General features: G+C 49.8%; 57 non-coding genes across 57 annotated transcripts; all 57 read left to right on the top strand.

Moving 5' to 3' along the window:
• Positions 1 to 28: 28 nt before the first annotated feature.
• On the top strand, positions 29 to 100 carry TRNAE-CUC (transfer RNA glutamic acid (anticodon CUC)). The gene has a single exon. It is a non-coding gene; the product is annotated as a tRNA-Glu (tRNA).
• A 105-nt stretch (positions 101 to 205) lies between these two features.
• On the top strand, positions 206 to 277 carry TRNAE-CUC (transfer RNA glutamic acid (anticodon CUC)). Its single transcript has one exon. It is a non-coding gene; the product is annotated as a tRNA-Glu (tRNA).
• A 113-nt stretch (positions 278 to 390) lies between these two features.
• On the top strand, positions 391 to 462 carry TRNAE-CUC (transfer RNA glutamic acid (anticodon CUC)). The gene has a single exon. It is a non-coding gene; the product is annotated as a tRNA-Glu (tRNA).
• A 113-nt stretch (positions 463 to 575) lies between these two features.
• TRNAE-CUC (transfer RNA glutamic acid (anticodon CUC)) lies at positions 576 to 647 on the top strand. Its single transcript has one exon. It is a non-coding gene; the product is annotated as a tRNA-Glu (tRNA).
• Positions 648 to 1,485: 838 nt separating this feature from the next.
• TRNAE-UUC (transfer RNA glutamic acid (anticodon UUC)) lies at positions 1,486 to 1,557 on the top strand. Its single transcript has one exon. It is a non-coding gene; the product is annotated as a tRNA-Glu (tRNA).
• Positions 1,558 to 1,670: 113 nt separating this feature from the next.
• TRNAE-CUC (transfer RNA glutamic acid (anticodon CUC)) lies at positions 1,671 to 1,742 on the top strand. The gene has a single exon. It is a non-coding gene; the product is annotated as a tRNA-Glu (tRNA).
• Positions 1,743 to 2,040: 298 nt separating this feature from the next.
• TRNAE-CUC (transfer RNA glutamic acid (anticodon CUC)) lies at positions 2,041 to 2,112 on the top strand. The gene has a single exon. It is a non-coding gene; the product is annotated as a tRNA-Glu (tRNA).
• Positions 2,113 to 2,225: 113 nt separating this feature from the next.
• TRNAE-CUC (transfer RNA glutamic acid (anticodon CUC)) lies at positions 2,226 to 2,297 on the top strand. Its single transcript has one exon. It is a non-coding gene; the product is annotated as a tRNA-Glu (tRNA).
• A 478-nt stretch (positions 2,298 to 2,775) lies between these two features.
• Positions 2,776 to 2,847, top strand: TRNAE-CUC (transfer RNA glutamic acid (anticodon CUC)). The gene has a single exon. It is a non-coding gene; the product is annotated as a tRNA-Glu (tRNA).
• Positions 2,848 to 3,145: 298 nt separating this feature from the next.
• Positions 3,146 to 3,217, top strand: TRNAE-CUC (transfer RNA glutamic acid (anticodon CUC)). The gene has a single exon. It is a non-coding gene; the product is annotated as a tRNA-Glu (tRNA).
• Positions 3,218 to 3,330: 113 nt separating this feature from the next.
• TRNAE-CUC (transfer RNA glutamic acid (anticodon CUC)) lies at positions 3,331 to 3,402 on the top strand. Its single transcript has one exon. It is a non-coding gene; the product is annotated as a tRNA-Glu (tRNA).
• A 286-nt stretch (positions 3,403 to 3,688) lies between these two features.
• On the top strand, positions 3,689 to 3,760 carry TRNAE-UUC (transfer RNA glutamic acid (anticodon UUC)). The gene has a single exon. It is a non-coding gene; the product is annotated as a tRNA-Glu (tRNA).
• Positions 3,761 to 3,865: 105 nt separating this feature from the next.
• TRNAE-CUC (transfer RNA glutamic acid (anticodon CUC)) lies at positions 3,866 to 3,937 on the top strand. Its single transcript has one exon. It is a non-coding gene; the product is annotated as a tRNA-Glu (tRNA).
• Positions 3,938 to 4,411: 474 nt separating this feature from the next.
• Positions 4,412 to 4,483, top strand: TRNAE-CUC (transfer RNA glutamic acid (anticodon CUC)). Its single transcript has one exon. It is a non-coding gene; the product is annotated as a tRNA-Glu (tRNA).
• A 1,015-nt stretch (positions 4,484 to 5,498) lies between these two features.
• Positions 5,499 to 5,570, top strand: TRNAE-UUC (transfer RNA glutamic acid (anticodon UUC)). Its single transcript has one exon. It is a non-coding gene; the product is annotated as a tRNA-Glu (tRNA).
• A 113-nt stretch (positions 5,571 to 5,683) lies between these two features.
• On the top strand, positions 5,684 to 5,755 carry TRNAE-CUC (transfer RNA glutamic acid (anticodon CUC)). Its single transcript has one exon. It is a non-coding gene; the product is annotated as a tRNA-Glu (tRNA).
• Positions 5,756 to 6,238: 483 nt separating this feature from the next.
• TRNAE-CUC (transfer RNA glutamic acid (anticodon CUC)) lies at positions 6,239 to 6,310 on the top strand. The gene has a single exon. It is a non-coding gene; the product is annotated as a tRNA-Glu (tRNA).
• A 478-nt stretch (positions 6,311 to 6,788) lies between these two features.
• TRNAE-CUC (transfer RNA glutamic acid (anticodon CUC)) lies at positions 6,789 to 6,860 on the top strand. The gene has a single exon. It is a non-coding gene; the product is annotated as a tRNA-Glu (tRNA).
• A 298-nt stretch (positions 6,861 to 7,158) lies between these two features.
• TRNAE-CUC (transfer RNA glutamic acid (anticodon CUC)) lies at positions 7,159 to 7,230 on the top strand. The gene has a single exon. It is a non-coding gene; the product is annotated as a tRNA-Glu (tRNA).
• Positions 7,231 to 7,343: 113 nt separating this feature from the next.
• On the top strand, positions 7,344 to 7,415 carry TRNAE-UUC (transfer RNA glutamic acid (anticodon UUC)). Its single transcript has one exon. It is a non-coding gene; the product is annotated as a tRNA-Glu (tRNA).
• Positions 7,416 to 7,528: 113 nt separating this feature from the next.
• On the top strand, positions 7,529 to 7,600 carry TRNAE-CUC (transfer RNA glutamic acid (anticodon CUC)). The gene has a single exon. It is a non-coding gene; the product is annotated as a tRNA-Glu (tRNA).
• A 298-nt stretch (positions 7,601 to 7,898) lies between these two features.
• On the top strand, positions 7,899 to 7,970 carry TRNAE-CUC (transfer RNA glutamic acid (anticodon CUC)). The gene has a single exon. It is a non-coding gene; the product is annotated as a tRNA-Glu (tRNA).
• A 113-nt stretch (positions 7,971 to 8,083) lies between these two features.
• TRNAE-CUC (transfer RNA glutamic acid (anticodon CUC)) lies at positions 8,084 to 8,155 on the top strand. Its single transcript has one exon. It is a non-coding gene; the product is annotated as a tRNA-Glu (tRNA).
• A 289-nt stretch (positions 8,156 to 8,444) lies between these two features.
• Positions 8,445 to 8,516, top strand: TRNAE-UUC (transfer RNA glutamic acid (anticodon UUC)). The gene has a single exon. It is a non-coding gene; the product is annotated as a tRNA-Glu (tRNA).
• A 113-nt stretch (positions 8,517 to 8,629) lies between these two features.
• On the top strand, positions 8,630 to 8,701 carry TRNAE-CUC (transfer RNA glutamic acid (anticodon CUC)). Its single transcript has one exon. It is a non-coding gene; the product is annotated as a tRNA-Glu (tRNA).
• A 298-nt stretch (positions 8,702 to 8,999) lies between these two features.
• TRNAE-CUC (transfer RNA glutamic acid (anticodon CUC)) lies at positions 9,000 to 9,071 on the top strand. Its single transcript has one exon. It is a non-coding gene; the product is annotated as a tRNA-Glu (tRNA).
• Positions 9,072 to 9,184: 113 nt separating this feature from the next.
• TRNAE-CUC (transfer RNA glutamic acid (anticodon CUC)) lies at positions 9,185 to 9,256 on the top strand. Its single transcript has one exon. It is a non-coding gene; the product is annotated as a tRNA-Glu (tRNA).
• Positions 9,257 to 9,369: 113 nt separating this feature from the next.
• Positions 9,370 to 9,441, top strand: TRNAE-CUC (transfer RNA glutamic acid (anticodon CUC)). The gene has a single exon. It is a non-coding gene; the product is annotated as a tRNA-Glu (tRNA).
• A 105-nt stretch (positions 9,442 to 9,546) lies between these two features.
• Positions 9,547 to 9,618, top strand: TRNAE-CUC (transfer RNA glutamic acid (anticodon CUC)). The gene has a single exon. It is a non-coding gene; the product is annotated as a tRNA-Glu (tRNA).
• A 1,022-nt stretch (positions 9,619 to 10,640) lies between these two features.
• Positions 10,641 to 10,712, top strand: TRNAE-UUC (transfer RNA glutamic acid (anticodon UUC)). The gene has a single exon. It is a non-coding gene; the product is annotated as a tRNA-Glu (tRNA).
• Positions 10,713 to 10,825: 113 nt separating this feature from the next.
• On the top strand, positions 10,826 to 10,897 carry TRNAE-CUC (transfer RNA glutamic acid (anticodon CUC)). The gene has a single exon. It is a non-coding gene; the product is annotated as a tRNA-Glu (tRNA).
• Positions 10,898 to 11,195: 298 nt separating this feature from the next.
• TRNAE-CUC (transfer RNA glutamic acid (anticodon CUC)) lies at positions 11,196 to 11,267 on the top strand. The gene has a single exon. It is a non-coding gene; the product is annotated as a tRNA-Glu (tRNA).
• A 113-nt stretch (positions 11,268 to 11,380) lies between these two features.
• On the top strand, positions 11,381 to 11,452 carry TRNAE-CUC (transfer RNA glutamic acid (anticodon CUC)). The gene has a single exon. It is a non-coding gene; the product is annotated as a tRNA-Glu (tRNA).
• Positions 11,453 to 11,930: 478 nt separating this feature from the next.
• Positions 11,931 to 12,002, top strand: TRNAE-CUC (transfer RNA glutamic acid (anticodon CUC)). Its single transcript has one exon. It is a non-coding gene; the product is annotated as a tRNA-Glu (tRNA).
• Positions 12,003 to 12,300: 298 nt separating this feature from the next.
• TRNAE-CUC (transfer RNA glutamic acid (anticodon CUC)) lies at positions 12,301 to 12,372 on the top strand. The gene has a single exon. It is a non-coding gene; the product is annotated as a tRNA-Glu (tRNA).
• Positions 12,373 to 12,485: 113 nt separating this feature from the next.
• On the top strand, positions 12,486 to 12,557 carry TRNAE-CUC (transfer RNA glutamic acid (anticodon CUC)). The gene has a single exon. It is a non-coding gene; the product is annotated as a tRNA-Glu (tRNA).
• Positions 12,558 to 13,020: 463 nt separating this feature from the next.
• Positions 13,021 to 13,092, top strand: TRNAE-CUC (transfer RNA glutamic acid (anticodon CUC)). Its single transcript has one exon. It is a non-coding gene; the product is annotated as a tRNA-Glu (tRNA).
• A 667-nt stretch (positions 13,093 to 13,759) lies between these two features.
• On the top strand, positions 13,760 to 13,831 carry TRNAE-CUC (transfer RNA glutamic acid (anticodon CUC)). The gene has a single exon. It is a non-coding gene; the product is annotated as a tRNA-Glu (tRNA).
• A 113-nt stretch (positions 13,832 to 13,944) lies between these two features.
• Positions 13,945 to 14,016, top strand: TRNAE-CUC (transfer RNA glutamic acid (anticodon CUC)). The gene has a single exon. It is a non-coding gene; the product is annotated as a tRNA-Glu (tRNA).
• Positions 14,017 to 14,129: 113 nt separating this feature from the next.
• Positions 14,130 to 14,201, top strand: TRNAE-CUC (transfer RNA glutamic acid (anticodon CUC)). The gene has a single exon. It is a non-coding gene; the product is annotated as a tRNA-Glu (tRNA).
• Positions 14,202 to 14,490: 289 nt separating this feature from the next.
• TRNAE-CUC (transfer RNA glutamic acid (anticodon CUC)) lies at positions 14,491 to 14,562 on the top strand. Its single transcript has one exon. It is a non-coding gene; the product is annotated as a tRNA-Glu (tRNA).
• A 1,207-nt stretch (positions 14,563 to 15,769) lies between these two features.
• Positions 15,770 to 15,841, top strand: TRNAE-CUC (transfer RNA glutamic acid (anticodon CUC)). Its single transcript has one exon. It is a non-coding gene; the product is annotated as a tRNA-Glu (tRNA).
• A 298-nt stretch (positions 15,842 to 16,139) lies between these two features.
• Positions 16,140 to 16,211, top strand: TRNAE-CUC (transfer RNA glutamic acid (anticodon CUC)). Its single transcript has one exon. It is a non-coding gene; the product is annotated as a tRNA-Glu (tRNA).
• A 113-nt stretch (positions 16,212 to 16,324) lies between these two features.
• On the top strand, positions 16,325 to 16,396 carry TRNAE-CUC (transfer RNA glutamic acid (anticodon CUC)). The gene has a single exon. It is a non-coding gene; the product is annotated as a tRNA-Glu (tRNA).
• A 463-nt stretch (positions 16,397 to 16,859) lies between these two features.
• TRNAE-CUC (transfer RNA glutamic acid (anticodon CUC)) lies at positions 16,860 to 16,931 on the top strand. Its single transcript has one exon. It is a non-coding gene; the product is annotated as a tRNA-Glu (tRNA).
• Positions 16,932 to 17,767: 836 nt separating this feature from the next.
• On the top strand, positions 17,768 to 17,839 carry TRNAE-CUC (transfer RNA glutamic acid (anticodon CUC)). Its single transcript has one exon. It is a non-coding gene; the product is annotated as a tRNA-Glu (tRNA).
• Positions 17,840 to 18,313: 474 nt separating this feature from the next.
• On the top strand, positions 18,314 to 18,385 carry TRNAE-CUC (transfer RNA glutamic acid (anticodon CUC)). The gene has a single exon. It is a non-coding gene; the product is annotated as a tRNA-Glu (tRNA).
• A 290-nt stretch (positions 18,386 to 18,675) lies between these two features.
• On the top strand, positions 18,676 to 18,747 carry TRNAE-CUC (transfer RNA glutamic acid (anticodon CUC)). Its single transcript has one exon. It is a non-coding gene; the product is annotated as a tRNA-Glu (tRNA).
• A 476-nt stretch (positions 18,748 to 19,223) lies between these two features.
• On the top strand, positions 19,224 to 19,295 carry TRNAE-UUC (transfer RNA glutamic acid (anticodon UUC)). Its single transcript has one exon. It is a non-coding gene; the product is annotated as a tRNA-Glu (tRNA).
• Positions 19,296 to 19,408: 113 nt separating this feature from the next.
• TRNAE-CUC (transfer RNA glutamic acid (anticodon CUC)) lies at positions 19,409 to 19,480 on the top strand. Its single transcript has one exon. It is a non-coding gene; the product is annotated as a tRNA-Glu (tRNA).
• A 298-nt stretch (positions 19,481 to 19,778) lies between these two features.
• On the top strand, positions 19,779 to 19,850 carry TRNAE-CUC (transfer RNA glutamic acid (anticodon CUC)). The gene has a single exon. It is a non-coding gene; the product is annotated as a tRNA-Glu (tRNA).
• A 113-nt stretch (positions 19,851 to 19,963) lies between these two features.
• Positions 19,964 to 20,035, top strand: TRNAE-CUC (transfer RNA glutamic acid (anticodon CUC)). Its single transcript has one exon. It is a non-coding gene; the product is annotated as a tRNA-Glu (tRNA).
• Positions 20,036 to 20,498: 463 nt separating this feature from the next.
• Positions 20,499 to 20,570, top strand: TRNAE-CUC (transfer RNA glutamic acid (anticodon CUC)). Its single transcript has one exon. It is a non-coding gene; the product is annotated as a tRNA-Glu (tRNA).
• Positions 20,571 to 21,044: 474 nt separating this feature from the next.
• On the top strand, positions 21,045 to 21,116 carry TRNAE-CUC (transfer RNA glutamic acid (anticodon CUC)). The gene has a single exon. It is a non-coding gene; the product is annotated as a tRNA-Glu (tRNA).
• A 290-nt stretch (positions 21,117 to 21,406) lies between these two features.
• Positions 21,407 to 21,478, top strand: TRNAE-CUC (transfer RNA glutamic acid (anticodon CUC)). Its single transcript has one exon. It is a non-coding gene; the product is annotated as a tRNA-Glu (tRNA).
• A 474-nt stretch (positions 21,479 to 21,952) lies between these two features.
• On the top strand, positions 21,953 to 22,024 carry TRNAE-CUC (transfer RNA glutamic acid (anticodon CUC)). Its single transcript has one exon. It is a non-coding gene; the product is annotated as a tRNA-Glu (tRNA).
• A 290-nt stretch (positions 22,025 to 22,314) lies between these two features.
• On the top strand, positions 22,315 to 22,386 carry TRNAE-CUC (transfer RNA glutamic acid (anticodon CUC)). Its single transcript has one exon. It is a non-coding gene; the product is annotated as a tRNA-Glu (tRNA).
• Positions 22,387 to 22,830: the final 444 nt, after the last annotated feature.

The raw sequence follows: 22,830 nt of genomic DNA, 5'->3' as shown, positions 1-22,830 counted from the left end.
TAAGCGATCGCTCCGTCCCTCTTCGTTCTCCGGCATGGTCTAGTGGCTAGGATACCTGGCTCTCACCCAGGAGGCCCGGGTTCGATTCCCGGTGTCGGAAGTATTTTCTTTTATCTGCTGTCATCAAGTCTCCAATTTGTGCACCCTATATACCTTATACCGTGTTGGCCGAATGGCTAAGCGATCGCTCCGTCCCTCTCCGTTCTCCGGCATGGTCTAGTGCCTAGGATACCTGGCTCTCACCCAGGAGGCCCGGGTTCGATTCCCGGTGTCGGAAGTATTTTCTTTTATCTGCTATCATCAAGTCTCCAATTTGCGCACGCTATGTAACTTCAATACATTTACACTGTTGGCTGAAGGGCTAAGGGATCGCTCTGTCCCTCTCCGTTCTCCAGCATGGTCTAGTGGATAGGATACCTAGCTCTCACCCAGGAGACCCGGGTTCGATTCCCGGTGTCGGAAGTTTTTTCTTTTATCCGCTATCATCAAGTCTCCAATTTGCGCACGCTGTGTCAATTCAATACTTTTACCCTGTAGGCCGAATCGCTAAGCGATCGCTCCTTCCCTCTCGGTTCTCCGGCATGGTCTAGTGGCTAGGATACCTGGCTCTCACTCAGGAGGCCCGGGTTCGATTCCCGGTGTCGGAAGTATTTTCTTTTATCTGCTATCATAAAGTCTCCTATTCGCGCACGCTATGTAACTTGAATAGTTTTACCCTGTTGGCCGAATGGCTAAGCGATCGCTCCATCCCTCTCCGATCTCCAGCATGGTCTAGTGGCTAACATACGTGGCTCTCACCCAGGAGGCCCGAGTTTGTTTCCCGGTGTCGGAAGTATTTTCTTTTATCTGCTATCATCAAGTCTCCAATTCGCGCACGCTATGTAACTTCAATACTTTTACCTTGTTGGCCGAATGACTAAGTGATCGCTCCACCCTCTCTGGCATGGTCTAGTGGCTTGGATACCTGGCTCTCACACAGAAGGCCCGGGTACGATTCCCGTTGTCAGAAGTGTTTTCTTTTATCTGCTATCATCAAGTCTGCCATTTGCGCACGCTATGTAACTTCAATACTTTTACCCTGTTGGCCGAATCACTAAGCGATCACTCCGTCCCTCTCTTATCTCTGGCATGGTCTAGTGGCTAGGATATCTGGCTCTCACCCTGGAGGCCGGGGTGCAATTCCCGGCGTCGGAAATATTTTTTTATCTGCTATCATAAAGTCTCCTATTCGCGCACGCTATGTAACTTCAATAGTTTTACCCTGTTGGCCGAATGGCTAAGCAATCGCTCCGTCCCTCTCCGTTCTCGGCGTGGTTTAGTGGCTAGGATATCTGGCTCTCACCCAAGAGGCCTGGGTTCGATTCCCGGTGTCGGAAGTATATTTATCGGCTATCTTCAAGTCTACAAATTGCGCACGCTATATAACTTCAATATTTTTACCCTGTTTGCCGAATGACTAAGCGATCGTTCCTTCCCTCTCTGTTCTCCGGCATGGTCTAGTGGCTAGGATACCTGGCTTTCACCCAGGAGGCCCAGGTTCGATTCCCGGTGTCGGAAGTACTTTCTTTTACCCGCTGACATCAAGTCTCAAATTTGCGCACGCAATGTAACTTCAATAGTTTTACCCTGTTTGCCGAATCGCTAAGCGATCGCCCCTTCCCTCTCTGCTCTCCGGCATGATCTAGTGGCTAGGATACCTGGCTCTCACCCAGGAGGCCCGGGTTCGATTCCCGGTGTTGGAAGTATTTTCTTTTATCTGCTGTCATCAAGTCTCCAATTCGCGCACGCTATATACCTTCAATACTTTTACCGTGTTGGCCGAATGGCTAAGCGATCGCTCCGTCCCTCTTCCTTCTCCGGCATGGTCTAGTGTCTAGAATACCTGGCTCTCACCCCGGAGGGCTGGGCTTGATTCCCAGTGTCAGAAGTATTTTCTTTTATCTGCTATCATCAAGTCTCCAATTTGCGCACGCTCTATAACTTCAATACATTTACACTGTTGGCTGAATGGCTAAGGGATCGCTCTGTCCCTCTCCGTTCTCCAGCATGGTCTAGTGGATAGGATACCTAGCTCTCAGCCAGGAGACCTGGGTTCGATTCCCGGTGTCGGAAGTTTTTTCTTTTATCTGCTATCATCAAGTCTCCAATTTGCGCACGCTGTGTCAATTCAATACTTTTACCCTGTAGGCCGAATCGCTAAGCGATCGCTCCTTCCCTCTCGGTTCTCCGGCATGGTCTAGTGGCTAGGATACCTGGCTCTCACTCAGGAGGCCCGGGTCCGATTCCCGGTGTCGGAAGTATTTTCCTTTATCTGCCATCATAAAGTCTCCTATTCGCGCACGCTATGTAACTTGAATAGTTTTACCCGTTTGGCCGAATGGCTAAGCAATCGCTCCGTCCCTCTCCGTTCTCGGCGTGTTTTAGTGGCTAGGATATGTGGCTGTCACCCAAGAGGCCTGGGTTTGATTCCCGGTGTCGGAAGTATCTTTATCGGCTATCTTCAAGTCTACAATTTGCGCACGCTATATAACTTCAATACTTTTACCTTGTTTGCCGAATGACTAAGCGATCGCTCCTTCCCTCTCTGTTCTCTGGCATGGTTTAGTGGCTAGGATACCTGGCTTTCACCAAGGAGGCCCGGGTTCGATTGCCGGTGTCGCAAGTACTTTCTTTTACCCGCTGTCATCAAGTCTCAAATTTGCGCACGCAATGTAACTTCAATAGTTTTACCCTGTTGGCCGAATCGGTAAGCGATCGCTCCTTCCCTCTCTGCTCTCCAGCATGGTCTAGTGTCTAGGATACCTGGCTCTCACCCAGGAGGCCCGGGTTCGATTCCCGGTGTCGGAGGTATTTTCTTTTATCTGCTGTCATCAAGTCTCCAATTCGCGCACGCTATATACCTTCAATACTTTTACCGTGTTGGCCGAATGGCTAAGCGATCGCTCCGTCCCTCTCCGTTCTCTGGCATGGTCTAGTGGCAAAGATACCTGGCTCTCACACAGGAGGCCCGTGTGCGATTCCCGGTGTCGGAAGTATTTTCTTTTATCTGCTATTATCAAGTCTCCAATTTGCGCACGCTATGTAACTTCAATACATTTACACTGTTGGCTGAAGGGCTAAGGAATGGCTCTGTCCCTCTCCGTTTTCCAGCATGGTCTAGTGGATAGGATACCTAGCTCTCAGCCAGGAGACCCGGGTTCGATTCCCGGTGTCGGAAGTATTTTCTTTGATCTGCTATCATCAAGTCTCCAATTTGCACACGCTATGTCAATTCAATACTTTTACCCTGTAGGCCGAATCGCTAAGCGATCGCTCCTTCCCTCTCGGTTCTCCGGCATGGTCTAGTGGCTAGGATACCTGGCTCTCACACAGGAGGCCCGGGTTCGATTCCCGGTGTCGGAAGTATTTTCTTTTATCTGCTGTCATCAAGCCTCCAATTTGTGCACCCTATATACCTTATACCGTGTTGGCCGAATGGCTAAGCGATCGCTCCGTCCCTCTCCGTTCTCCGGCATGGTCTAGTGCCTAGGATACCTGGCTCTCACCCAGGAGACCCGGGCTTGATTCCCAGTGTCGGAAGTAATTTTTGTATCTGCTATCAAGTCTCCAATTTGCGCACGCTATGTAACTTCAATAGTTTTACCCTGTCGGCCAAATGGCTAAGCGATCGCTATTTCCCTCTCTGTTCTCCTGCATGGTCTAGTGGCTAAGATACCTGGCTTTCACACAGGAGGCCCGGGTTCGATTCCCGGTGTCGGAAGTATTTTCTTTTATCTGCTGTCATCAAGTCTCCAGTTTGTGCCCCCTACATACCTTATACCGTGTTGGCCGAATGGCTAAGCGATCGCTCCGTCCCTCTCCGTTTTCCGGCATGGTCTAGTGGCTAGGATACCTGGCTCTCACCCAGGAGGCCCGGGTTCGATTCCCGGTGTCGGAAGTATTTTCTTTTATCTGCTATCATCAAGTCTCCAATTTGCGCACGCTATGTAGCTTCAATACTTTCACCCTGTTGGCCGAATGGCTAAGCGATCGCTTCGTCCCACTCCGTTCTCCTGCATGGTCTAGTGGCTAGGATACCTGTATCTAACCCAGGAGGCCCGGGTTCAATTCCCGGTGTCGGAAGTATTTTCTTTTATCCGCTGTCATCAAGTCTCAATTTGCGCACGCAATGTATCTTCCATAGTTTTACCCTGTTGGCCGAATCGTTAAGCGATCGCTCCATCCCTCTCCGATCTCCAGCATAGTCTAGTGGCTAACATACCTGGCTCTCACCCAGGAGCCCCGAGTTTGCTTCCCGGTGTTGGAAGTATTTTCTTTCATCTGCTATCATCAAGTCTCCAATTCGCGCACGCTATGTAACTTCAATATTTTTACCTTGTTGGCCGAACGACTAAGTGATCACTCCACCCTCTCTGGCATGGTCTAGTGGCTTGGATACCTGGCTCTCACCCAGAAGGCCCGGGTACGATTCCCGGTGTCAGAAGCGTTTTCTTTTATCTGCTATCATCAAGTCTCCAATTTGCGCACGCTATGTAACTTCAATAGTTTTACCCTGTCGGCCAAATGGCTAAGCGATCGCTATTTCCCTCTCTGTTCTCCTGCATGGTCTAGTGGCTAAGATACCTGGCTCTCACACAGGATTCCCGGGTTCGATTCCCGGTGTCGGAAGTATTTTCTTTTATCTGCTGTCATCAAGTCTCCAGTTTTTGCCCCCTACATACCTTATACCGTGTTGGCCGAATGGCTAAGCGATCGCTCCATCCCTCTCCGATCTCCAGCATGGTCTAGTGGCTAACATACGTGGCTCTCACCCAGGAGGCCCGAGTTTGTTTCCCGGTGTCGGAAGTATTTTCTTTTATCTGCTATCATCAAGTCTCCAATTCGCGCACGCTATGTAACTTCAATACTTTTACCTTGTTGGCCGAATGACTAAGTGATCGCTCCACTCTCTCTGGCATGGTCTAGTGGCTTGGATACCTGGCTCTCACACAGAAGGCCCGGGTACGATTCCCGTTGTCAGAAGTGTTTTCTTTTATCTGCTATCATCAAGTCTGCCATTTGCGCACGCTATGTAACTTCAATACTTTTACCCTGTTGGCCGAATCACTAAGCGATCACTCCGTCCCTCTCTTATCTCTGGCATGGTCTAGTGGCTAGGATATCTGGCTCTCACCCTGGAGGCCGGGGTGCAATTCCCGGAGTCGGAAATATTTTTTTATCTGCTATCATAAAGTCTCCTATTCGCGCACGCTATGTAACTTCAATAGTTTTACCCTGTTGGCCGAATGGCTAAGCAATCGCTCCGTCCCTCTCCGTTCTCGGCGTGGTTTAGTGGCTAGGATATCTGGCTCTCACCCAAGAGGCCTGGGTTCGATTTCCGGTGTCGGAAGTATATTTATCGGCTATCTTCAAGTCTACAAATTGCGCACGCTATATAACTTCAATATTTTTACCCTGTTTGCCGAATGACTAAGCGATCGTTCCTTCCCTCTCTGTTCTCCGGCATGGTCTAGTGGCTAGGATACCTGGCTTTCACCCAGGAGGCCCAGGTTCGATTCCCGGTGTCGGAAGTTCTTTCTTTTACCCGCTGACATCAAGTCTCAAATTTGCGCACGCAATGTAACTTCAATAGTTTTACCCTGTTGGCCGAATCGCTAAGCGATCGCCCCTTCCCTCTCTGCTCTCCGGCATGATCTAGTGGCTAGGATACCTGGCTCTCACCCAGGAGGCCCGGGTTCGATTCCCGGTGTTGGAAGTATTTTCTTTTATCTGCTGTCATCAAGTCTCCAATTCGCGCACGCTATATACCTTCAATACTTTTACCGTGTTGGCCGAATGGCTAAGCGATCGCTCCGTCCCTCTTCCTTCTCCGGCATGGTCTAGTGTCTAGAATACCTGGCTCTCACCCCGGAAGGCTGGGCTTGATTCCCAGTGTCAGAAGTATTTTCTTTTATCTGCTATCATCAAGTCTACAATTTGCGCACGCTCTATAACTTCAATACATTTACACTGTTGGCTGAATGGCTAAGGGATCGCTCTGTCCCTCTCCGTTCTCCTGCATGGTCTAGTGGATAGGATACCTAGCTCTCAGCCAGGAGACCTGGGTTCGATTCCCGGTGTCGGAAGTTTTTTCTTTTATCTGCTATCATCAAGTCTCCAATTTGCGCACGCTGTGTCAATTCAATACTTTTACCCTGTAGGCCGAATCGCTAAGCGATCGCTCCTTCCCTCTCGGTTCTCCGGCATGGTCTAGTGGCTAGGATACCTGGCTCTCACTCAGGAGGCCCGGGTCCGATTCCCGGTGTCGGAAGTATTTTCCTTTATCTGCCATCATAAAGTCTCCTATTCGCGCACGCTATGTAACTTGAATAGTTTTACCCGTTTGGCCGAATGGCTAAGCAATCGCTCCGTCCCTCTCCGTTCTCGGCGTGGTTTAGTGGCTAGGATATGTGGCTGTCACCCAAGAGGCCTGGGTTTGATTCCCGGTGTCGGAAGTATCTTTATCGGCTATCTTCAAGTCTACAATTTGCGCACGCTATATAACTTCAATACTTTTACCTTGTTTGCCGAATAACTAAGCGATCGCTCCTTCCCTCTCTGTTCTCTGGCATGGTTTAGTGGCTAGGATACCTGGCTTTCACCAAGGAGGCCCGGGTTCGATTGCCGGTGTCGCAAGTACTTTCTTTTACCCGCTGTCATCAAGTCTCAAATTTGCGCACGCAATGTAACTTCAATAGTTTTACCCTGTTGGCCGAATCGGTAAGCGTTCGCTCCTTCCCTCTCTGCTCTCCAGCATGGTCTAGTGTCTAGGATACCTGGCTCTCACCCAGGAGGCCCGGGTTCGATTTCCGGTGTCGGAAGTATTTTCTTTTATCTGCTGTCATCAAGTCTCCAATTCGCGCACGCTATATACCTTCAATACTTTTACCGTGTTGGCCGAATGGCTAAGCGATCGCTCCGTCCCTCTCCGTTCTCTGGCATGGTCTAGTGGCAAAGATACCTGGCTCTCACACAGGAGGCCCGTGTGCGATTCCCGGTGTCGGAAGTATTTTCTTTTATCTGCTATTATCAAGTCTCCAATTTGCGCACGCTATGTAACTTCAATACATTTACACTGTTGGCTGAAGGGCTAAGGGACCGCTCTGTCCCTCTCCGTTCTCCAGCATGGTCTAGTGGATAGGATACCTAGCTCTCACCCAGGAGACCCGGGTTCGATTCCCGGTGACGGAAGTATTTTCTTTTATCTGCTATCATCAAGTCTCCAATTAGCGCACGCTATGTAACTTCAATAATTTCACCCTGTTTGCCGAATGACTAAGCGATCGTTCCTTCCCTCTCTTTTCTCCGGCATGGTCTAGTGGCTAGGATACCTGGCTTTCACCCAGGAGGCCCGGGTTCGATTCCCGGTGTCGGAAGTACTTTCTTTTACCCGCTGTCATCAAGTCTCAAATTTGCGCACGCAATGTAACTTCAATAGTTTTACCCTGTTGGCCGAATCGCTAAGCGATCGCCCCTTCCCTCTCTGCTCTCCGGCATGATCTAGTGGCTAGGATACCTGGCTCTCACCCAGGAGGCCCGGGTTCGATTCCCGGTGTTGGAAGTATTTTCTTTTATCTGCTGTCATCAAGTCTCCAATTCGCGCACGCTATATACCTTCAATACTTTTACCGTGTTGGCCGAATGGCTAAGCGATCACTCCGTCCCTCTTCGTTCTCCGGCATGTTCTAGTGTCTAGGATACCTGGCTGTCACCCCGGAGGGCTGGGCTTGATTCCCAGTGTCAGAAGTATTTTATTTTATCTGCTATCATCAAGTCTCCAATTTGCGCACGCTCTATAACTTCAATACATTTACACTGTTGGCTGAATGGCTAAGGGATCGCTCTGTCTCTCTCCGTTCTCCAGCATGGTCTAGTGGATAGGATACCTAGCTCTCAGCCAGGAGACCTGGGTTCGATTCCCGGTGTCGGAAGTTTTTTCTTTTATCTGCTATCATCAAGTCTCCGATTTGCGCACGCTGTGTCAATTCAATACTTTTACCCTGTAGGCCGAATCGCTAAGCGATCGCTCCTTCCCTCTCGGTTCTCCGGCATGGTCTAGTGGCTAGGATACCTGGCTCTCACTCAGGAGGCCCGGGTTCGATTCCCGGTGTCGGAAGTATTTCTTTTATCTGTTATCATAAAGTCTCCTATTCGCGCACGCTATGTAACTTGAATAGTTTTACCCTGTTGGCCGAATGGCTAAGCAATCGCTCCGTCCCTCTCCGTTCTCGGCGTGGTTTAGTGGCTAGGATATCTGGCTGTCAACCAAGAGGCCTGGGTTTGATTCCCGGTGTCGGAAGTATCTTTATCGGCTATCAAGTCTACAATTTGCGCACGCTATATAACTTCAATACTTTTACCCTGTTTGCCGAATGACTAAGCGATCGTTCCTTCCCTCTCTGTTCTCCGGCATGGTCTAGTGGCTAGGATACCTGGCTTTCACCCAGGAGGCCCGGGTTCGATTCCCGGTGTCGAAAGTACTTTCTTTTACCCGCTGACATCAAGTCTCAAATTTGCGCACGCAATGTAACTTCAATAGTTTTACCCTGTTGGCCGAATCGCTAAGCGATCGCCCCTTCCCTCTCTGCTCTCCGGCATGATCTAGTGGCTAGGATACCTGGCTCTCACCCAGGAGGCCCGGGTTCGATTCCCGGTGTTGGAAGTATTTTCTTTTATCTGCTGTCATCAAGTCTCCAATTCGCGCACGCTATATACCTTCAATACTTTTACCGTGTTGGCCGAATGGCTAAGCGATCGCTCCGTCCCTCTTCGTTCTCCGGCATGGTCTAGTGTCTAGGATACCTGGCTCTCACCCCGGAGGGCTGGGCTTGATTCCCAGTGTTAGAAGTATTTTCTTTTATCTGCTATCATCAAGTCTCCAATTTGCGCACGCTCTATAACTTCAATACATTTACACTGTTGGCTGAATGGCTAAGGGATCGCTCTGTCCCTCTCTGTTCTCCAGCATGGTCTAGTGGATAGGATACCTAGCTCTCACCCAGGAGACCCGGGTTCGATTCCCGGTGTCGGAAGTATTTTCTTTTATCTGCTATCATCAAGTCTCCAATTAGCGCACGATATGTAACTTCAATAATTTCACCCTGTTGGCCGAATGGCTAAGCGATCGCCCCTTCCCTCTCTGCTCTCCGGCATGATCTAGTGGCTAGGATACCTGGCTCTCACCCAGGAGGCCCGGGTTCGATTCCCGGTGTTGGAAGTATTTTCTTTTATCTGCTGTCATCAAGTCTCCGATTCGCGCACGCTATATACCTTCAATACTTTTACCGTGTTGGCCGAATGGCTAAGCGATCGCTCCGTCCCTCTTCGTTCTCCGGCATGGTCTAGTGGCTAGGATACCTAGCTCTCACCCAGGAGGCCCGGGTTCGATTCCCGGTGTCGGAAGTATTTTCTTTTATCTGCTGTCATCAAGTCTCCAATTTGTGCACCCTATATACCTTATACCGTGTTGGCCGAATGGCTAAGGGATCGCTCTGTCCCTCTCCGTTCTCCAGCATGGTCTAGTGGATAGGATACCTAGCTCTCACCCAGGAGACCCGGGTTCGATTCCCGGTGTCGGAAGTATTTTCTTTTATCTGCTATCATCAAGTCTCCAATTAGCGCACGCTATGTAACTTCAATAATTTCACCCTGTTGGCCGAATGGCTAAGCGATCGCTTCGTCCCTCCCCGTTCTCCTGCATGGTCTAGTGGCTAGGATACCTGGATCTAACCCAGGAGGCCCGGGTTCAATTCGCGGTGTCGGAAGTATTTTCTTTTATCCGCTGTCATCAAGTCTCAATTTGCGCACGCAATGTATCTTCAATAGTTTTTCCCTGTTGGCCGAATCGTTAAGCGATCGCTCCATCCCTCTCCGATCTCCAGCATGGTCTAGTGGCTAACATACGTGGCTCTCACCCAGGAGGCCCGAGTTTGTTTCCCGGTGTCGGAAGTATTTTCTTTTATCTGCTATCATCAAGTCTCCAATTCGCGCACGCTATGTAACTTCAATACTTTTACCTTGTTGGCCGAATGACTAAGTGATCGCTCCACCCTCTCTGGCATGGTCTAGTGGCTTGGATACCTGGCTCTCACACAGAAGGCCCGGGTACGATTCCCGTTGTCAGAAGTGTTTTCTTTTATCTGCTATCATCAAGTCTGCCATTTGCGCACGCTATGTAACTTCAATACTTTTACCCTGTTGGCCGAATCACTAAGCGATCACTCCGTCCCTCTCTTATCTCTGGCATGGTCTAGTGGCTAGGATATCTGGCTCTCACCCTGGAGGCCGGGGTGCAATTCCCGGCGTCGGAAATATTTTTTTATCTGCTATCATAAAGTCTCCTATTCGCGCACGCTATGTAACTTCAATAGTTTTACCCTGTTGGCCGAATGGCTAAGCAATCGCTCCGTCCCTCTCCGTTCTCGGCGTGGTTTAGTGGCTAGGATATCTGGCTCTCACCCAAGAGGCCTGGGTTCGATTCCCGGTGTCGGAAGTATATTTATCGGCTATCTTCAAGTCTACAAATTGCGCACGCTATATAACTTCAATATTTTTACCCTGTTTGCCGAATGACTAAGCGATCGTTCCTTCCCTCTCTGTTCTCCGGCATGGTCTAGTGGCTAGGATACCTGGCTTTCACCCAGGAGGCCCAGGTTCGATTCCCGGTGTCGGAAGTACTTTCTTTTACCCGCTGACATCAAGTCTCAAATTTGCGCACGCAATGTAACTTCAATAGTTTTACCCTGTTGGCCGAATCGCTAAGCGATCGCCCCTTCCCTCTCTGCTCTCCGGCATGATCTAGTGGCTAGGATACCTGGCTCTCACCCAGGAGGCCCGGGTTCGATTCCCGGTGTTGGAAATATTTTCTTTTATCTGCTGTCATCAAGTCTCCAATTCGCGCACGCTATATACCTTCAATACTTTTACCGTGTTGGCCGAATGGCTAAGCGATCGCTCCGTCCCTCTTCCTTCTCCGGCATGGTCTAGTGTCTAGAATACCTGGCTCTCACCCCGGAGGGCTGGGCTTGATTCCCAGTGTCAGAAGTATTTTCTTTTATCTGCTATCATCAAGTCTCCAATTTGCGCACGCTCTATAACTTCAATACATTTACACTGTTGGCTGAATGGCTAAGGGATCGCTCTGTCCCTCTCCGTTCTCCAGCATGGTCTAGTGGATAGGATACCTAGCTCTCAGCCAGGAGACCTGGGTTCGATTCCCGGTGTCGGAAGTTTTTTCTTTTATCTGCTATCATCAAGTCTCCAATTTGCGCACGCTGTGTCAATTCAATACTTTTACCCTGTAGGCCGAATCGCTAAGCGATCGCTCCTTCCCTCTCGGTTCTCCGGCATGGTCTAGTGGCTAGGATACCTGGCTCTCACTCAGGAGGCCCGGGTCCGATTCCCGGTGTCGGAAGTATTTTCCTTTATCTGCCATCATAAAGTCTCCTATTCGCGCACGCTATGTAACTTGAATAGTATTACCCGTTTGGCCGAATGGCTAAGCAATCGCTCCGTCCCTCTCCGTTCTCGGCGTGGTTTAGTGGCTAGGATATGTGGCTGTCACCCAAGAGGCCTAGGTTTGATTCCCGGTGTCGGAAGTATCTTTATCGGCTATCTTCAAGTCTACAATTTGCGCACGCTATATAACTTCAATACTTTTACCTTGTTTGCCGAATGACTAAGCGATCGCTCCTTCCCTCTCTGTTCTCTGGCATGGTTTAGTGGCTAGGATACCTGGCTTTCACCAAGGAGGCCCGGGTTCGATTGCCGGTGTCGCAAGTACTTTCTTTTACCCGCTGTCATCAAGTCTCAAATTTGCGCACGCAATGTAACTTCAATAGTTTTACCCTGTTGGCCGAATCGGTAAGCGATCGCTCCTTCCCTCTCTGCTCTCCAGCATGGTCTAGTGTCTAGGATACCTGGCTCTCACCCAGGAGGCCCGGGTTCGATTCCCGGTGTCGGAAGTATTTTCTTTTATCTGCTGTCATCAAGTCTCCAATTCGCGCACGCTATATACCTTCAATACTTTTACCGTGTTGGCCGAATGGCTAAGCGATCGCTCCGTCCCTCTCCGTTCTCTGGCATGGTCTAGTGGCAAAGATACCTGGCTCTCACACAGGAGGCCCGTGTGCGATTCCCGGTGTCGGAAGTATTTTCTTTTATCTGCTATTATCAAGTCTCCAATTTGCGCACGCTATGTAACTTCAATACATTTACACTGTTGGCTGAAGGGCTAAGGAATGGCTCTGTCCCTCTCCGTTTTCCAGCATGGTCTAGTGGATAGGATACCTAGCTCTCAGCCAGGAGACCCGGGTTCGATTCCCGGTGTCGGAAGTATTTTCTTTGATCTGCTATCATCAAGTCTCCAATTTGCACACGCTATGTCAATTCAATACTTTTACCCTGTAGGCCGAATCGCTAAGCGATCGCTCCTTCCCTCTCGGTTCTCCGGCATGGTCTAGTGGCTAGGATACCTGGCTCTCACACAGGAGGCCCGGGTTCGATTCCCGGTGTCGGAAGTATTTTCTTTTATCTGCTGTCATCAAGCCTCCAATTTGTGCACCCTATATACCTTATACCGTGTTGGCCGAATGGCTAAGCGATCGCTCCGTCCCTCTCCGTTCTCCGGCATGGTCTAGTGCCTAGGATACCTGGCTCTCACCCAGGAGACCCGGGCTTGATTCCCAGTGTCGGAAGTAATTTTTGTATCTGCTATCAAGTCTCCAATTTGCGCACGCTATGTAACTTCAATAGTTTTACCCTGTCGGCCAAATGGCTAAGCGATCGCAATTTCCCTCTCTGTTCTCCTGCATGGTCTAGTGGCTAAGATACCTGGCTTTCACACAGGAGGCCCGGGTTCGAGTCCCGGTGTCGGAAGTATTTTCTTTTATCTGCTGTCATCAAGTCTCCAGTTTGTGCCCCCTACATACCTTATACCGTGTTGGCCGAATGGCTAAGCGATCGCTCCGCCCCTCTCCGTTTTCCGGCATGGTCTAGTGGCTAGGATACCTGGCTCTCACCCAGGAGGCCCGGGTTCGATTCCCGGTGTCGGAAGTATTTTCTTTTATCTGCTATCATCAAGTCTCCAATTAGCGCACGCTATGTAACTTCAATAATTTCACCCTGTTGGCCGAATGGCTAAGCGATCGCTTCGTCCCTCTCCGTTCTCCTGCATGGTCTAGTGGCTAGGATACCTGGATCTAACCCAGGAGGCCCGGGTTCAATTCGCGGTGTCGGAAGTATTTTCTTTTATCCGCTGTCATCAAGTCTCAATTTGCGCACGCAATGTATCTTCAATAGTTTTTCCCTGTTGGCCGAATCGTTAAGCGATCGCTCCATCCCTCTCCGATCTCCAGCATGGTCTAGTGGCTAACATACGTGGCTCTCACCCAGGAGGCCCGAGTTTGTTTCCCGGTGTCGGAAGTATTTTCTTTTATCTGCTGTCATCAAGTCTCCAATTCGCGCACGCTATATACCTTCAATACTTTTACCGTGTTGGCCGAATGGCTAAGCGATCGCTCCGTCCCTCTTCGTTCTCCGGCATGGTCTAGTGTCTAGGATACCTGGCTCTCACCCCGGAGGGCTGGGCTTGATTCCCAGTGTCAGAAGTATTTTCTTTTATCTGCTATCATCAAGTCTCCAATTTGCGCACGCTCTATAACTTCAATACATTTACACTGTTGGCTGAATGGCTAAGGGATCGCTCTGTCCCTCTCCGTTCTCCAGCATGGTCTAGTGGATAGGATACCTAGCTCTCACCCAGGAGACCCGGGTTCGATTCCCGGTGTCGGAAGTATTTTCTTTTATCTGCTATCATCAAGTCTCCAATTAGCGCACGATATGTAACTTCAATAATTTCACCCTGTTGGCCGAATGGCTAAGCGATCGCCCCTTCCCTCTCTGCTCTCCGGCATGATCTAGTGGCTAGGATACCTGGCTCTCACCCAGGAGGCCCGGGTTCGATTCCCGGTGTTGGAAGTATTTTCTTTTATCTGCTGTCATCAAGTCTCCGATTCGCGCACGCTATATACCTTCAATACTTTTACCGTGTTGGCCGAATGGCTAAGCGATCGCTCCGTCCCTCTTCGTTCTCTGGCATGGTCTAGTGGCTAGGATACCTAGCTCTCACCCAGGAGGCCCGGGTTCGATTCCCGGTGTCGGAAGTATTTTCTTTTATCTGCTGTCATCAAGTCTCCAATTTGTGCACCCTATATACCTTATACCGTGTTGGCCGAATGGCTAAGCGATCGCTCCGTCCCTCTCCGTTCTCCGGCATGGTCTAGTGCCTAGGATACCTGGCTCTCACCCAGGAGGCCCGGGTTCGATCCCCGGTTCGGAAGTATTTTCTTTTATCTGCTATCATCAAGTCTCCAATTTGCGCACGCTATGTAACTTCAATACATTTACACTGTTGGCTGAAGGGCTAAGGGATCGCTCTGTCCCTCTCCGTTCTCCAGCATGGTCTAGTGGATAGGATACCTAGCTCTCACCCAGGAGACCCGGGTTCGATTCCCGGTGTCGGAAGTATTTTCTTTTATCTGCTATCATCAAGTCTCCAATTAGCGCACGCTATGTAACTTCAATAATTTCACCCTGTTGGCCGAATGGCTAAGCGATCGCTTCGTCCCTCCCCGTTCTCCTGCATGGTCTAGTGGCTAGGATACCTGGATCTAACCCAGGAGGCCCGGGTTCAATTCGCGGTGTCGGAAGTATTTTCTTTTATCCGCTGTCATTAAGTCTCAATTTGCGCACGCAATGTATCTTCAATAGTTTTTCCCTGTTGGCCAAATCGTTAAGCGATCGCTCCATCCCTCTCCGATCTCCAGCATGGTCTAGTGGCTAACATACGTGGCTCTCACCCAGGAGGCCCGAGTTTGTTTCCCGGTGTCGGAAGTATTTTCTTTTATCTGCTATCATCAAGTCTCCAATTCGCGCACGCTATGTAACTTCAATACTTTTACCTTGTTGGCCGAATGACTAAGTGATCGCTCCACCCTCTCTGGCATGGTCTAGTGGCTTGGATACCTGGCTCTCACACAGAAGGCCCGGGTACGATTCCCGTTGTCAGAAGTGTTTTCTTTTATCTGCTATCATCAAGTCTGCCATTTGCGCACGCTATGTAACTTCAATACTTTTACCCTGTTGGCCGAATCACTAAGCGATCACTCCGTCCCTCTCTTATCTCTGGCATGGTCTAGTGGCTAGGATATCTGGCTCTCACCCTGGAGGCCGGGGTGCAATTCCCGGCGTCGGAAATATTTTTTTATCTGCTATCATAAAGTCTCCTATTCGCGCACGCTATGTAACTTGAATAGTTTTACCCGTTTGGCCGAATGGCTAAGCAATCGCTCCGTCCCTCTCCGTTCTCGGCGTGGTTTAGTGGCTAGGATATGTGGCTGTCACCCAAGAGGCCTGGGTTTGATTCCCGGTGTCGGAAGTATCTTTATCGGCTATCTTCAAGTCTACAATTTGCGCACGCTATATAACTTCAATACTTTTACCTTGTTTGCCGAATGACTAAGCGATCGCTCCTTCCCTCTCTGTTCTCTGGCATGGTTTAGTGGCTAGGATACCTGGCTTTCACCAAGGAGGCCCGGGTTCGATTGCCGGTGTCGCAAGTACTTTCTTTTACCCGCTGTCATCAAGTCTCAAATTTGCGCACGCAATGTAACTTCAATAGTTTTACCCTGTTGGCCGAATCGGTAAGCGATCGCTCCTTCCCTCTCTGCTCTCCAGCATGGTCTAGTGTCTAGGATACCTGGCTCTCACCCAGGAGGCCCGGGTTCGATTCCCGGTGTCGGAAGTATTTTCTTTTATCTGCTGTCATCAAGTCTCCAATTCGCGCACGCTATATACCTTCAATACTTTTACCGTGTTGGCCGAATGGCTAAGCGATCGCTCCGTCCCTCTCCGTTCTCTGGCATGGTCTAGTGGCAAAGATACCTGGCTCTCACACAGGAGGCCCGTGTGCGATTCCCGGTGTCGGAAGTATTTTCTTTTATCTGCTATTATCAAGTCTCCAATTTGCGCACGCTATGTAACTTCAATACATTTACACTGTTGGCTGAAGGGCTAAGGAATGGCTCTGTCCCTCTCCGTTTTCCAGCATGGTCTAGTGGATAGGATACCTAGCTCTCAGCCAGGAGACCCGGGTTCGATTCCCGGTGTCGGAAGTATTTTCTTTGATCTGCTATCATCAAGTCTCCAATTTGCACACGCTATGTCAATTCAATACTTTTACCCTGTAGGCCGAATCGCTAAGCGATCGCTCCTTCCCTCTCGGTTCTCCGGCATGGTCTAGTGGCTAGGATACCTGGCTCTCACACAGGAGGCCCGGGTTCGATTCCCGGTGTCGGAAGTATTTTCTTTTATCTGCTGTCATCAAGCCTCCAATTTGTGCACCCTATATACCTTATACCGTGTTGGCCGAATGGCTAAGCGATCGCTCCGTCCCTCTCCGTTCTCCGGCATGGTCTAGTGCCTAGGATACCTGGCTCTCACCCAGGAGACCCGGGCTTGATTCCCAGTGTCGGAAGTAATTTTTGTATCTGCTATCAAGTCTCCAATTTGCGCACGCTATGTAACTTCAATAGTTTTACCCTGTCGGCCAAATGGCTAAGCGATCGCAATTTCCCTCTCTGTTCTCCTGCATGGTCTAGTGGCTAAGATACCTGGCTTTCACACAGGAGGCCCGGGTTCGATTCCTGGTGTCGGAAGTATTTTCTTTTATCTGCTGTCATCAAGTCTCCAGTTTGTGCCCCCTACATACCTTATACCGTGTTGGCCGAATGGCTAAGCGATCGCTCCGTCCCTCTCTGTTTTCCGGCATGGTCTAGTGGCTAGGATACCTGGCTCTCACCCAGGAGGCCCGGGTTCGATTCCCGGTGTCGGAAGTATTTTCTTTTATCTGCTATCATCAAGTCTCCAATTTGCGCACGCTATGTAGCTTCAATACTTTCACCCTGTTGGCCGAATGGCTAAGCGATCGCTTCGTCCCACTCCGTTCTCCTGCATGGTCTAGTGGCTAGGATACCTGTATCTAACCCAGGAGGCCCGGGTTCAATTCCCGGTGTCGGAAGTATTTTCTTTTATCCGCTATCATCAAGTCTCAATTTGCGCACGCAATGTATCTTCAATAGTTTTACCCTGTTGGCCGAATCGTTAAGCGATCGCTCCATCCCTCTCCGATCTCCAGCATAGTCTAGTGGCTAACATACCTGGCTCTCACCCAGGAGCCCCGAGTTTGCTTCCCGGTGTTGGAAGTATTTTCTTTCATCTGCTATCATCAAGTCTCCAATTCGCGCACGCTATGTAACGTCAATATTTTTACCTTGTTGGCCGAACGACTAAGTGATCGCTCCACCCTCTCTGGCATTGTCTAGTGGCTTGGATACCTGGCTCTCACCCAGAAGGCCCGGGTACGATTCCCGGTGTCAGAAGCGTTTTCTTTTATCTGCTATCATCAAGTCTCCAATTTGCGCACGCTATGTAACTTCAATAGTTTTACCCTGTCGGCCAAATGGCTAAGCGATCGCTATTTCCCTCTCTGTTCTCCTGCATGGTCTAGTGGCTAAGATACCTGGCTCTCACACAGGATTCCCGGGTTCGATTCCCGGTGTCGGAAGTATTTTCTTTTATCTGCTGTCATCAAGTCTCCAGTTTGTGCCCCCTACATACCTTATACCGTGTTGGCCGAATGGCTAAGCGATCGCTCCGTCCCTCTCCGTTTTCCGGCATGGTCTAGTGGCTAGGATACCTGGCTCTCACCCAGGAGGCCCGGGTTCGATTCCCGGTGTCGGAAGTATTTTCTTTTATCTGCTATCATCAAGTCTCCAATTTGCGCACGCTATGTAGCTTCAATACTTTCACTCTGTTGGCCGAATGGCTAAGCGATCGCTTCGTCCCACTCCGTTCTCCTGCATGGTCTAGTGGCTAGGATACCTGTATCTAACCCAGGAGGCCCGGGTTCAATTCCCGGTGTCGGAAGTATTTTCTTTTATCCGCTGTCATCAAGTCTCAATTTGCGCACGCAATGTATCTTCAATAGTTTTACCCTGTTGGCCGAATCGTTAAGCGATCGCTCCATCCCTCTCCGATCTCCAGCATAGTCTAGTGGCTAACATACCTGGCTCTCACCCAGGAGCCCCGAGTTTGCTTCCCGGTGTTGGAAGTATTTTCTTTCATCTGCTATCATCAAGTCTCCAATTCGCGCACGCTATGTAACTTCAATATTTTTACCTTGTTGGCCGAACGACTAAGTGATCGCTCCACCCTCTCTGGCATGGTCTAGTGGCTTGGATACCTGGCTCTCACCCAGAAGGCCCGGGTACGATTCCCGGTGTCAGAAGCGTTTTCTTTTATCTGCTATCATCAAGTCTCCAATTTGCGCACGCTATGTAACTTCAATAGTTTTACCCTGTCGGCCAAATGGCTAAGCGATCGCTATTTCCCTCTCTGTTCTCCTGCATGGTCTAGTGGCTAAGATACCTGGCTCTCACACAGGATTCCCGGGTTCGATTCCCGGTGTCGGAAGTATTTTCTTTTATCTGCTGTCATCAAGTCTCCAATTTGTGCACCCTATATACCTTATGCCGTGTTGGCCGAATGGCTAAGCGATCGCTCCGTCTCTCTCCGTTCTCCGGCATGGTCTAGTGGCTAGGATACCTGGCTCTCACCCAGGAGGCCCGGGTTCGATTCCTGGTGTCAGAAGTATTTTCTTTTATCTGCTATCATCAAGTCTCCAATTTGCGCACGCTATGTAACTTCAATACATTTACACTGTTGGCTGAATGGCTAAGGGATCGCTCTGTCCCTCTCCATTCTCCAGTATGGTCTAGTTGATAGGATACCTAGCTCTCACCCTGGAGGCCGGGGTGCAATTCCCGGCGTCGGAAATATTTTTTTATCTGCTATCATAAAGTCTCCTATTCGCGCACGCTATGTAACTTCAATAGTTTTACCCTGTTGGCCGAATGGCTAAGCAATCGCTCCGTCCCTCTCCGTTCTCGGCGTGGTTTAGCGGCTAGGATATCTGGCTCTCACCCAAGAGGCCTGGGTTCGATTCCCGGTGTCGGAAGTATATTTATCGGCTATCTTCAAGTCTACAAATTGCGCACGCTATATAACTTCAATATTTTTACCCTGTTTGCCGAATGACTAAGCGATCGTTCCTTCCCTCTCTGTTCTCCGGCATGGTCTAGTGGCTAGGATACCTGGCTTTCACCCAGGAGGCCCAGGTTCGATTCCCGGTGTCGGAAGTACTTTCTTTTACCCGCTGACATCAAGTCTCAAATTTGCGCACGCAATGTAACTTCAATAGTTTTACCCTGTTGGCCGAATCGGTAAGCGATCGCTCCTTCCCTCTCTGCTCTCCAGCATGGTCTAGTGTCTAGGATACCTGGCTCTCACCCAGGAGGCCCGGGTTCGATTCCCGGTGTCGGAAGTATTTTCTTTTATCTGCTGTCATCAAGTCTCCTATTCGCGCACGCTATATACCTTCAATACTTTTACCGTGTTGGCCGAATGGCTAAGCGATCGCTCCGTCCCTCTCCGTTCTCTGGCATGGTCTAGTGGCAAAGATACCTGGCTCTCACACAGGAGGCCCGTGTGCGATTCCCGGTGTCGGAAGTATTTTCTTTTATCTGCTATTATCAAGTCTCCAATTTGCGCACGCTATGTAACTTCAATACATTTACACTGTTGGCTGAAGGGCTAAGGAATGGCTCTGTCCCTCTCCGTTTTCCAGCATGGTCTAGTGGATAGGATACCTAGCTCTCAGCCAGGAGACCCGGGTTCGATTCCCGGTGTCGGAAGTATTTTCTTTGATCTGCTATCATCAAGTCTCCAATTTGCACACGCTATGTCAATTCAATACTTTTACCCTGTAGGCCGAATCGCTAAGCGATCGCTCCTTCCCTCTCGGTTCTCCGGCATGGTCTAGTGGCTAGGATACCTGGCTCTCACACAGGAGGCCCGGGTTCGATTCCCGGTGTCGGAAGTATTTTCTTTTATCTGCTGTCATCAAGCCTCCAATTTGTGCACCCTATATACCTTATACCGTGTTGGCCGAATGGCTAAGCGATCGCTCCGTCCCTCTCCGTTCTCCGGCATGGTCTAGTGCCTAGGATACCTGGCTCTCACCCAGGAGACCCGGGCTTGATTCCCAGTGTCGGAAGTAATTTTTGTATCTGCTATCAAGTCTCCAATTTGCGCACGCTATGTAACTTCAATAGTTTTACCCTGTCGGCCAAATGGCTAAGCGATCGCAATTTCCCTCTCTGTTCTCCTGCATGGTCTAGTGGCTAAGATACCTGGCTTTCACACAGGAGGCCCGGGTTCGATTCCTGGTGTCGGAAGTATTTTCTTTTATCTGCTGTCATCAAGTCTCCAGTTTGTGCCCCCTACATACCTTATACCGTGTTGGCCGAATGGCTAAGCGATCGCTCCGTCCCTCTCTGTTTTCCGGCATGGTCTAGTGGCTAGGATACCTGGCTCTCACCCAGGAGGCCCGGGTTCGATTCCCGGTGTCGGAAGTATTTTCTTTTATCTGCTATCATCAAGTCTCCAATTTGCGCACGCTATGTAGCTTCAATACTTTCACCCTGTTGGCCGAATGGCTAAGCGATCGCTTCGTCCCACTCCGTTCTCCTGCATGGTCTAGTGGCTAGGATACCTGTATCTAACCCAGGAGGCCCGGGTTCAATTCCCGGTGTCGGAAGTATTTTCTTTTATCCGCTATCATCAAGTCTCAATTTGCGCACGCAATGTATCTTCAATAGTTTTACCCTGTTGGCCGAATCGTTAAGCGATCGCTCCATCCCTCTCCGATCTCCAGCATAGTCTAGTGGCTAACATACCTGGCTCTCACCCAGGAGCCCCGAGTTTGCTTCCCGGTGTTGGAAGTATTTTCTTTCATCTGCTATCATCAAGTCTCCAATTCGCGCACGCTATGTAACTTCAATATTTTTACCTTGTTGGCCGAACGACTAAGTGATCGCTCCACCCTCTCTGGCATGGTCTAGTGGCTTGGATACCTGGCTCTCACCCAGAAGGCCCGGGTACGATTCCCGGTGTCAGAAGCGTTTTCTTTTATCTGCTATCATCAAGTCTCCAATTTGCGCACGCTATGTAACTTCAATAGTTTTACCCTGTCGGCCAAATGGCTAAGCGATCGCTATTTCCCTCTCTGTTCTCCTGCATGGTCTAGTGGCTAAGATACCTGGCTCTCACACAGGATTCCCGGGTTCGATTCCCGGTGTCGGAAGTATTTTCTTTTATCTGCTGTCATCAAGTCTCCAGTTTGTGCCCCCTACATACCTTATACCGTGTTGGCCGAATGGCTAAGCGATCGCTCCGTCCCTCTCCGTTTTCCGGCATGGTCTAGTGGCTAGGATACCTGGCTCTCACCCAGGAGGCCCGGGTTCGATTCCCGGTGTCGGAAGTATTTTCTTTTATCTGCTATCATCAAGTCTCCAATTTGCGCACGCTATGTAGCTTCAATACTTTCACTCTGTTGGCCGAATGGCTAAGCGATCGCTTCGTCCCACTCCGTTCTCCTGCATGGTCTAGTGGCTAGGATACCTGTATCTAACCCAGGAGGCCCGGGTTCAATTCCCGGTGTCGGAAGTATTTTCATTTATCCGCTGTCATCAAGTCTCAATTTGCGCACGCAATGTATCTTCAATAGTTTTACCCTGTTGGCCGAATCGTTAAGCGATCGCTCCATCCCTCTCCGATCTCCAGCATAGTCTAGTGGCTAACATACCTGGCTCTCACCCAGGAGCCCCGAGTTTGCTTCCCGGTGTTGGAAGTATTTTCTTTCATCTGCTATCATCAAGTCTCCAATTCGCGCACGCTATGTAACTTCAATATTTTTACCTTGTTGGCCGAACGACTAAGTGATCGCTCCACCCTCTCTGGCATGGTCTAGTGGCTTGGATACCTGGCTCTCACCCAGAAGGCCCGGGTACGATTCCCGGTGTCAGAAGCGTTTTCTTTTATCTGCTATCATCAAGTCTCCAATTTGCGCACGCTATGTAACTTCAATAGTTTTACCCTGTCGGCCAAATGGCTAAGTGATCGCTATTTCCCTCTCTGTTCTCCTGCATGGTCTAGTGGCTAAGATACCTGGCTCTCACACAGGATTCCCGGGTTCGATTCCCGGTGTCGGAAGTATTTTCTTTTATCTGCTGTCATCAAGTCTCCAATTTGTGCACCCTATATACCTTATGCCGTGTTGGCCGAATGGCTAAGCGATCGCTCCGTCTCTCTCCGTTCTCCGGCATGGTCTAGTGGCTAGGATACCTGGCTCTCACCCAGGAGGCCCGGGTTCAATTCCTGGTGTCAGAAGTATTTTCTTTTATCTGCTATCATCAAGTCTCCAATTTGCGCACGCTATGTAACTTCAATACATTTACACTGTTGGCTGAATGGCTAAGGGATCGCTCTGTCCCTCTCCATTCTCCAGTATGGTCTAGTTGATAGGATACCTAGCTCTCACCCTGGAGGCCGGGGTGCAATTCCCGGCGTCGGAAATATTTTTTTATCTGCTATCATAAAGTCTCCTATTCGCGCACGCTATGTAACTTCAATAGTTTTACCCTGTTGGCCGAATGGCTAAGCAATCGCTCCGTCCCTCTCCGTTCTCGGCGTGGTTTAGTGGCTAGGATATCTGGCTCTCACCCAAGAGGCCTGGGTTCGATTCCCGGTGTCGGAAGTATATTTATCGGCTATCTTCAAGTCTACAAATTGCGCACGCTATATAACTTCAATATTTTTACCCTGTTTGCCGAA

The sequence above is a fragment of the Rhipicephalus microplus genome, unplaced genomic scaffold (assembly GCF_043290135.1).
Source record: "Rhipicephalus microplus isolate Deutch F79 unplaced genomic scaffold, USDA_Rmic scaffold_21, whole genome shotgun sequence".
Taxonomy (NCBI): domain Eukaryota; kingdom Metazoa; phylum Arthropoda; class Arachnida; order Ixodida; family Ixodidae; genus Rhipicephalus; species Rhipicephalus microplus.
The sequence above is the reverse complement of the archived record's forward strand: the minus strand, read 5'-3'. Positions and strand labels throughout refer to the sequence as shown.